This window comes from Furipterus horrens, unplaced genomic scaffold (assembly GCF_987537825.1).
Source record: "Furipterus horrens unplaced genomic scaffold, mFurHor1.1.pri manual_scaffold_2, whole genome shotgun sequence".
Taxonomy (NCBI): domain Eukaryota; kingdom Metazoa; phylum Chordata; class Mammalia; order Chiroptera; family Furipteridae; genus Furipterus; species Furipterus horrens.
In genome coordinates, this window is record NW_028327172.1 from 13,027,422 (window position 1) to 13,036,320 (window position 8,899).

An 8,899-nucleotide genomic window follows, 5' to 3' on the forward strand; every position below is an offset into this window, starting at 1 on the left:
AGCCAGGTGATGGAATACTATGCAACCACAAAAAAGAAAGAAACAGTTCTCCATGTCTTGATGAGGGAAGATCACCAAGACAGGCTATTGGGTGGGAAACAAAGCAAAGTCCAGAACAATGGGTATAGGATGCTGCTATTTATGTAAAGCAGAAAGACTTATAAATACATGTGTATATATTTTTCCTTATAATTAAGATGCAGACTATTACTGGCTCACTAGATTACCGGAGTCTGAGCAGTGGCTATCCTCTGGCAAGAGGAGCCAGATACGAAAGGGAAGGACTGATTTTTTTCTGTATTTACCCTTTTATGCTTTAGAATTTTGTACCACGTATATGTGTTTTGTATTTAAAAAAATAAATAAAATCACAGTTAAAAAACTAACCCAGACAAGCACTGGCATGGAGGGTTGTGACAAAGCCAGGATAGGACATGCAAGGATAAGTCATGGCCAAGGTGATTTTCAGGCCCAGGGGAGGCAGGAAAGGGCCTCATCAAGCCGGCCTGTGGGGGAAGGGGGCGGACCATAGCCCCCTGGGAGACACCTTAGACAAGGTGTCTGTGTACACTGCCTCATTTCATCCTGGAGCAGCCCAGAGAGAAGGGGCAGTTATCCTCGCCTTACAGAGGAGGAAACTGAGGCTCAAGGTGCAGCTCCGAAACAGGCGTGGAGGGCATCACTACCCTGACTGCCACCACCTACTGTCCTGAAGATGAGGCTGGAATGGAATTCTGGGCCTGGCTGCTGCCTCATCGGCAGCTTGGAGTGTGGGTGCCAAGCCAGCCTGAAAACAAAGAGGTGAGCGAGAAGCTTGCGTCTTCCTTTGGGGAAAGGGTGGTCAGGGAGCGGAACATCCAAGGTCAGCTCCCGAGGTGGGGGAGGGGCTTTGAGCCAGACTGACCCCTCCACTCTTGTCCACTAGGAGCAGATGGCTGCATGGGCTCTGCCTGCTCAGACTGAAGGGGCTGGGGGCTGGCACCCCCCTACCCCCCACCCCAGGAGCGCAGCGTACTTTTGAGCTCTCTGAGAGTGGCTAAGGCTCCTCCCAGGCCTGGTAACAAGGGGGCGGACTTTGGATTTTGTCTAGAACATGAAAGAAGTTATTATTTTTCTGATGGCCTGTGAGGGTGAGGGAGTCCCTTCAGGGTGTGGCAAAGCCAGTGGTGGCCCTCCTCAGGACAAGGGCAGCTGCTGATGCGATTGGAGGGACCAAAGGCTTTTCAATCCCTGATGTTTCCCACAGGGGCTGCCCCAGGACTTTCCATTCCTTTTAACAGAGATGTGATCACAGTCCGGCCTCCTAATGTGATCTGGCTGCATCAGTTGGCTCAGAAGGGGACTGGATTAACCAGTAAGGGAGCAGGGAGCCAGAGAGAAATAGGACCCAGAGGGGTGAGCGTCGATGGCATACATGGTGCAGTGGGAAGAGCCTGAGTGCAGAGACCCGGTCCCAGGGCCAGCCCTGCACTCGCTGCCTGTTGGAATCCCGGCAGACCCCTTCTCTCTGGGCTTTAATTTCCCCATCTGTAAAATCAGGCCATTTGGGCCAAATGGGTTCTAATGGGCCCTTTGAGTTTTGAGGAACGGAGCTTATGGAGTTTCATCCAGGACTCAGAGGAGCTCTGGGGCTGGAGGAGCCAGATGGACAGGTGGGCCCTGGTGTCCCCTCCTCACTTCGGCCTACATGACATTTGTGTTTTACAATAAGCTCCCACAGTATTTTCTCATGCAGGCCTCACAGCAGCCCATGAGATACACGGTGATCACCCCTACTTTCCAGACGGGAAGCTGGGGCTCAGAGATGAAGGATCCTGCCAGAGTCCCACACGGAGGCGGAAGGGCACGTGGGAGTCAGAGTGAGGGCTGAATGACTTCAAGGCATCTGTCTCCCTCCTGCCACAGCTGTCCCTTGCATGTTTATTTTACTTTTTGGTGGCCTAGAGAGCAGTTCATTATACCCACTTCTGGGAAGCAGACCTTTCTAGAACCTCACCCTGTAGGTGCTCAGCCAGGGCAGGGCTTCATCTGGACCCTCCAGATGGGACGAGGATATCCCATCCCCACAACCTTATAATTAGACCTGAAGGACGTGAGTGATTGATTTGCCTCCCTCCTACTCCACTCCCATTCTCCTTCCTCCCGGGGAGCTGATGGAGACTTCAGGGCTCTGAAGCCGGTTTGGCATGGCTGGACCAGCCGCGCCCTCCTCTCTCACTCAGGGTGGGCAAAAGGGCACGAGTCTGTCTGGGAAGCCATTCCTCACTGTCCGTAGCTTGCCCAGTTCCTGCTGTGACCTCAGCCACCATCCTTTCCCATCACCTGCTGTATCTAAGACAACCGACAGCTCATACTGGGCAGTGAGGGGAGGATCGGGAGGCAGTCAGGGTCAGTTCAGCAGTCATAGCTCCCTGGCTGAGCAACCACCTGTTCTGTTTGAGAATTTCATGGTGGGAGGGAGAAAATCAGGCCTTTCATGAAATATAAGGAGGCATGTGGGAGACCTTGGAGGCACTGAAGAAGACACTGTTTCATAAACCAGTGCTCCAGGCTCTGGCTGAGCCAGCCTTCATGGAGCAATGGAAACAGCATGAATGTGAAATTACATGAACTGGGTTGGATGCCCTCTTCCAGCTCTGATTAGCTGTGTGACCTTCGGTAGGTTCCTTGACATCTCTGAGCTTCTGTTTTGATTGGTTCATGGACTCACTAAGGGCTTGCAATGAAACTAAATGTACTTTGTAAGCACTAAAGTACTAGTGGTTAAGAATATGTGGTCTATGGCAGAAAAGTTGGGTTTCAGTCCCAGCCCTGCTGTGTGGCCTTGGCCAAATGACTTCACCATTGTGTCAGGTGCTGTTGCTATGCAACGAACATCCCACAACTCAGTGTTCAGTACAGTAACCATTTCTTCAGCTCATGATTTGGGGGGGTCAGCACTTTCTGTTGGGATCAGCTGTGTGGTCCTTCCGGTCTGGGCAGAGCTTGGCCCATCTTGGCTGGGCTCACTCATGTGTCTGCTGTCAGTTGGTAGATCCCCAGGGACTGGTTGGTTAATTTGGCTTCATCTGGGATGATTGGAACTACTGGGCCTCTTCACGTGTCCTCTCTGCCTCCAGCAGGAAAGCCTGGGCTGTTTACACAGGGTGGTTGAAGGGCTTCGAAGGCAGCAAGATACCAAGCCCCAACGTGCAAGCACTCCCCCACCCCCCCCAGTCTCGGTGGGCATTGTGCTTGCTTCTGTCTTATTGGCCAAAGCAAGTCACATGGCCGAGCCCTGAGCAAGGGTGGGAGGGTGCCTCCCAAGGGTGTGCATGAACACATCGGGGACATTACTGCAATAATCTGTCACCACTTTGCTGGACCTCGGTGTCCTTTTCTGTAAAATGAGCAGAATCTTGTACCTTCCTCAAAGGATTGTTGGAAGGACTGAAATGAAATGAGCCTATGAATGTGAAACGCACCGGGTAGGAGTGGACAGTCCATAAGGTGAATGGTCGCTCGTTATTAGCAGTGTTTTGAGAGGGAGAATGAAAACCCCACACAGAAGGCTCTGGGATAGTGAATAGGACATAGCTCTTGGAAGACAGCTGTGGGCCTGCTTTTCTACTCTGGGAATCGCTGGTGCCAGGGAAAGCTGGCCCTGTGGAGAGTCCCTCCCCACAATTCTGGCTTCAGGAAAAGGGATGCCCAGATCCTGATGGAGATTAAGCCTTTGTACCCCATCCATCGCTGGTCCTGGGGTCCTTCCCAGGACCCAAAGGGATGTCTTTGCTCCCCTCACTCCCCTTATCTCCCTCCCACTGGGCTCAGGCGCTTCTGGATTGAGACAAAAGTGGTTTGAGTAAGTGCTCACTCAAAGTGCTTGATTCTGGAAGGGACTTCAAGTAGCTGCTGAGCTGGAGTTCTAAACCTTCTCCCCACTGAAGCTCACGTGGATCATCAGGTAACCCCATGCCGTGTGCTTTCTGCAATACAGCATGGGGCAAAAGTAGGCTTACAGTTGTTTGTACCAAAAATAATACAACAATTAGTAAGTAATAATACAAGAATAAACTGTGGGAAAAAAATAGGACAACTGTAATTGAAAAACCAAAAAATAAAAATTAAAAAAAAAAGAATAAACTGTTTTGCGTACTCACAACTGTAACACTACTTTGTCCCCACCCTGTATTTTTCTGCCACAACTCAGATTTGCAGGGCAGCAAATGACCCTCGTGTGCCCGCTGAGTGCAATGTAGAGACTGGAACTATTGGGCATGTGATCTGGAATTGGGGTTGAGGTCTGTGATGTCACCAATAGCCAACCACAGTCTCTGACAGATGTTATGACTCTGGGTAAAACCAGAGGGGCTGCTCTCTTGGTGGTCTTGTGCAAGCCATCCACAGGGGAGGGAAAGGGTTGATGTCTTCATTAGACTTTTTAAAATCTTGAGAACAGGATCCCCACAACTGTCTTCACAAACCCCAGCTTGGCAACCATAGGTCTGGTTCAGCTGCCTTATTTCCATGGTTCTAAGGCCCTTTCTGAGCTCACCCAGAGAACCCAAGAAAAATGAATGGCCATTTCTTCATTCATCTAATCTTCATTCTTCCCTGTGTGCCAGGTCCCCTCCCAGACAGCGAGAGATGCCACAGTGAGCCAAATCAGACGTGGGTCCTCCCTCACGAAATTTATGGTCTAAGGGAGACAGAGATTAATTGATCATAAGCATAAATGTAAAAGTATATGGCCAGATGGTTTTCTTTTTGGAATATTAATCTTCCTTCTTTCCCTGGCATTTCTTCTTCCACTATAGGACACTTGGACCCAGAACATTCACTGCTGCAGGAGAGGGATGGCCAGTGGATGTTCCTGCCTATTAGGTGTCAAAAACTGAAGCCAATGTGTGAGTGCGGAGGTGGGGAGTGGAAGGAACCCAAGATTTGGTAGATGCAGGGTGCTCCAAGTCCTCATACCAGATGAAACTCTATGTTCCCCAGGCTGGTTGAAGGCAGAATGACAGGGAGGCATTGGAGATGGGCCATGTGCTTGCCCGACTCTTCCCTGCTCCCCACCCAAACAGACAAGACCTGTGTCCCCACCCCCAGGGAAAGCCCTAGACTATTCCCCTAGCCACTGTGGCACTGCTGTGTGGTGACTGTCTTACAGGGAGCCTGAGTCTCCTGGGGCCTGGCCAGCTCTTCCACCCACCAGCTGAGGCTCAATGGGGGCAGCAGCTGCTGGTCCTCCCACTCCCCATACCTCGACCACCAGGTAGGCTGTGTAGTTTTTGTTTGGGGGAGGAAATGTTCCTCTGAGTTTCACTTCTTTTTTTTGGGGGGGGGGGGGGACATAAGCATATTAGTCACCCTGGCTCCTTGAGCTCAGTAGCACCTGGCATTGGTTTTGACAACCTGACATGCCCTGGGCTACTGCCGCCCCCAGCTCTGCCAGCCCAAGCTCGCCTGGTGAAATAGGTACTTCTGTATAGGGTCTGGGGGTCAAGCATGGGGAGAAGCAGAGGCACCACTGGCTTGACTCTCCACAACAGGGTCTCCACTCTCCTTGTGGGCTGGGCCACCCACTGGGGGCCTGCTTTCTAGACGCAGAGAGCCCTGGAGCGGGAGGCATGGACAACCCTGACCATGCCCCTGAGCTGGCCATGTGACCTGCGCAAGTCATGTTCTCTCTCTGAGCCTCTATCTTCATTGGTAACACAGGGACCATGTCAATGTGGTTGACCAAATAAAGACTGAAAAACCAATCTTCTCATTACAACAATGGATTCTTCTTCTTCTTTTTTTAATCCTCACCTGAGGACACTTTTCATTGTATTTAGAGAGAAAGGAAGAGAAAGAGAGAAGTATCAGTGTGAGAGAGAAGCACTGATGGTGGCCTCCTGCATGCTCCGTGACTGGGGATCGAACCTGAAACCTAGGTATGTGTCCTGAGCGGGAACTCAACCCACAACCTTTCGGTTATGGGACGACCCTCCAACCAACTGAGCCACACAGGCCAGCGCAACAATAGTTCCTGAGCACTTCCTGTGCTGTGAGCCAGGCACTGTGCTAGGAACTGGCCTGGATTCTCTCCTGGCTTCCTCCCTCCTCCCCATGAGTCGGGCATTACTATTATCTCTTTTGTACGGATGAGGAAACTAAGGCACAGAGAACAATTGGGGAGGAAAACTTTTCCTTCCACACTTCTAAGTTCTTTGGCTGATCTAATAGCCAAATTAGCACAAGATGGATTAACAGGAGGCCACATAAAACCAAATTTAATTATGTATCTATGGGGGCTGGCGCATAAGAATATCAGGGAAGAAAAAGGCTAAGGAGAAGGGGTAGGAGTCCAGGGCTTCAAAGGGAAGGAAGACAATTTACAAGAATATGAGAAGAGCAAAGTTTGGTAAATAATTGTTTGCCATGCCATGCAGAGACAACGCACACAGAAAAGACCTTGAGCTCCAGGCCTTGCTGTGCTCGTCCTGTGCTTCCCATACCGAGCATACATTCTTTGTAATCTCTCATGATTGTCCTCTTGCTGGGACAGGCCCCCTATCTGAATTCTTTCAGGCGATTAAGTGGGAGGTAAAAAAGCTCTTACTGCGTCTTTAGGGCCGTGATTATCTTCAGGTCAAAATAGTCCACATGCCGAAGTGGCACATTCTTGAGAGGTATGTTCTGAACCCCTTCAGAGTTCAAGGAAGATGCTGAAGGTCACGTAGTTGATACCTGGCCAAGTTGGGATTCCAGTGCAGGCTGTCGGATGTCAGAGCCTGCACTGTGAGCCCTCTTCTGTCCTGGAGGGCACTTGCGGAGCTCTGCCCGGAGCTGCCATCCTCTCACTGGGCAGAGAACACCGGAGCTCCGCGGGGGGAATGGACTTGCTTAAGCTCTCATGGCAGCCCGCACTCCACATGGACACGTGTCACATAAAACATCAAATGCTACATGCAGCGTTTGGACAAATGTATACGAATCCATAAAAAGGGCTTTCTGAGGGTGTCAGAACTTTCCCAGACAAGACACCCTAACTCTGAAAGGTGACGGTCCTGGGGGAGGGAGGCCTGTAGAGAGGAGAGGGAAACACGCTGGGTCCTTGAGGACTCCTCAAAGCTGTCTGGAGCAAAAGGAGCCCAATGGGGCCACTACCTCCTTCCCCTGCCTGGACTCAAATCCCAGCTTCGTCTGCAGAGGGTAGTGGTCCTGTGTGCACCTGAAGTGTAGGCCTCAGGATGCTCGCTGCAGCATGGTCTCCAAGAATGAAGCATCCGGGGCCCCCTAAAGGTCCAACAGTGGTGGCTGGTTTCACATAACATCATAAAAAGACATTTAATCTTTGTCTGGGCTTCCTGACACAGAGCTCTGAGATCCCTTGTAATTTCTTGAGTGATAAGGTGCTTGGAGGGTCTTTTATTCTAATGAGGCAACTCTGGGAAGGCCCCTAGATAGCTTCAGGATGGGGGCAGGTCACCAGAAAAACAAAGCCTTGATTGGAAGCCTGGAGTTTTTAGCTGCACCTCCAATCTCTGTGGAAGGGAGAGGGGCTAGAGAACAAGCCAGTCACCAATAGCCAATGATCTAATCAATTATGTCTTCATAATGAAGCCTCCATATAAACCCCAAGGCCGTGGGGTTTGGAGAGCTTTGCAGCTGGTGAACATGTGAGGTGCTGGGAATATGGCCCCCCTAGAGAGGATGTGGAATCCCTGCAGCCCCGCCCCCCCCAGCACCTTGTCCTGCACATCTCTTTCATTTGACTGTTCCTGAGTTGTACCCTTTGTAATTAACCAGTAAATATAAGTAAGCTGTTTTTCTGAGTTCTGTGAGCCCTTCTAGAAAATTCTCAAGCCTGAGGAGAGACTCACGGGAGTTTCTGATTTATAGCAGGTCGGTCAGATGCCCAGGTGGTGTTGGAAAACACACCACGTATTTGGTGTCAGGGAGAAAAAAGCCTTGCAGTTAAAGATACTTCTGTGGTTTGTTTGATTCCAGAATATACAACAACAATAACCATTAAAAATGGCAATACAGAAGACGGGTCTAATGGCATAGGAATTCATTCCCAGTACATAAAGTTAAGAATAAAGTCAGTTACCATATAGGATGCGCCATCTGATCTCAATTTTGTTTTAAAAAAGAGAGTAGTATGTACATGGGATTATGATTTGTTTCTACTTCATTTTGTTTGTTTTTGGTGCTTTCTTGCAGCTCCCAAATTTACAAAAAAACACGTATGGCTCTTGTAATCAGATCACCTGCCTGGCTGGCCACTTGCCAGGAGGCAGGGCAGCTACAGATGGAGGCAGGGTGGAGTCCACTCCGCTTGCAGGGGCCTCTGAACTCAGCCAGTGCCATGAACGTCTTCCCAGACTGCAGACTAAGCCCCCGGCCCCAGCATGGCCCATCCAGCTTACAGCAGGAAGCAGAACCACCATCCACATCCCCGGGAGAACTTGTTTCCTTGGAGCACCCACTGACAGTCTGGCTTCTTCATATATTCATTCAATAAAAATTTACTGAGCACCTATTATGCGCCTGGCATGGTTCTAGGTGCCGGGAAGATAGTAGTCAACAAAATAGCAACATTGTTATTCTCCTCTTTATATTCTTATGGCACAAACAGTGAGCAGTTGAATAAACCTATAGTACAATGTCAAGAGAAAAGAGCCACGTGGTAAAAAGCGAAGCCAGGAGACATGGAGACGGCTGAGGGGGTGCTGTTTGGGGTGGGCTGGAGAGGGAAGGCCTCTCTCAGTGACAAGACCTGACTGATGTTTAACAGATGGCCCTGGCTGGGTGGAGCCACCTGGAGGGGGTTGCTGTAATAATCCGTGGGGGAGACATGGTGACCGAGAACCACAGGGCTGGTGGGGGCAGTGAGAAGAGGCTGGATTCTGGCTGTATTTAGAGT

The 8,899-nt window shown here is 50.4% G+C and overlaps 1 long non-coding RNA gene across 1 annotated transcript; it reads left to right on the top strand.

Moving 5' to 3' along the window:
- The first annotated feature begins 600 nt into the window (after window positions 1–600).
- LOC150017919 (uncharacterized) lies at window positions 601–8,468 on the top strand. The gene is made up of 4 exons (XR_016509179.1): window positions 601–801; window positions 4,800–4,889; window positions 5,823–5,921; window positions 8,197–8,468. It is a non-coding gene; the product is annotated as an uncharacterized LOC150017919 (long non-coding RNA).
- Window positions 8,469–8,899: the final 431 nt, after the last annotated feature.